Here is an 820-nt window from a genome sequence, read left to right as displayed (position 1 = left end):
TTTTCTTTTCTTGTTAAGACTTATTTATTTATCTATCGTTTCCCTGCATGTGTGTCTGTGCTCTGTGTGCAGACCTGGTGCTTGAAGCAGTCAGAAGAGGGTGTTGGATGCTCTGGAACTGAAGTTATGGCAGGTTGTGAGCCACAATGTAGGTGCTGAGAATTGAACCTGGGTCTTCTGCAAGAGGAACAAGTCCTCTTAACTACAGAGCCATCTCTCTAGCCCCATGAAAAAAGAAATGTGCTCATCAGAGACAAAGAAAGGAACAAGAAAGATGCTGAGTCCTGGCTATACAGAGATGTTGATCACACGTCATGTGAACTCCAGTCATTTTTTTTATCTGCCTTCTGTAAGGAGGATTCACCTAGCTGAGGATCATAGAGCTTCTTAAAGACCTCATATGCTAGGGAGGGTTACCAGATGTACCAGTAAAAACCACAGGAAACCAGTTATCTTTTTGTGTGTGTGTGTGTGTGTGTGTGTGACTGTGAACTCCTGATTCTTCTTTCTTTACCTCCCATGTTCTGGGGTCACAGGAATGTGCCACTACAGTTCCCAGCTGACTATAATTTGAAATAACAAAAAATATTTTAAAGAATTAAAAAAAATTTTTAATTCTGTTATGCATGTGTGTTTGTGTGAGGATGCATGCATGTAGATGCAGGTGCTATTGAAAGCCACAAGAGGGCATCAGATCCCCAGGAGTGGGAGTTTGGGGCAGTGGTGAGTCCAGTATGCTGGGAATCGAACTTGGGCCCTTTGCAATAGTGGTAAGTGCTCTTAACTGCTGACCCATCTCCCAAGCCCCAAATAACAAAAA

General features: G+C 42.8%; 1 non-coding gene across 1 annotated transcript; it reads right to left on the bottom strand.

Moving 5' to 3' along the window:
- Nucleotides 1-257: 257 nt before the first annotated feature.
- Nucleotides 258-375, bottom strand: LOC117713275 (U8 small nucleolar RNA). The gene has a single exon (XR_004607439.1). It is a non-coding gene; the product is annotated as a U8 small nucleolar RNA (small nucleolar RNA).
- Nucleotides 376-820: the final 445 nt, after the last annotated feature.

The sequence above is a fragment of the Arvicanthis niloticus genome, chromosome 7 (assembly GCF_011762505.2).
Source record: "Arvicanthis niloticus isolate mArvNil1 chromosome 7, mArvNil1.pat.X, whole genome shotgun sequence".
NCBI lineage: Eukaryota > Metazoa > Chordata > Mammalia > Rodentia > Muridae > Arvicanthis > Arvicanthis niloticus.
The sequence above is the reverse complement of the archived record's forward strand: the minus strand, read 5'-3'. Positions and strand labels throughout refer to the sequence as shown.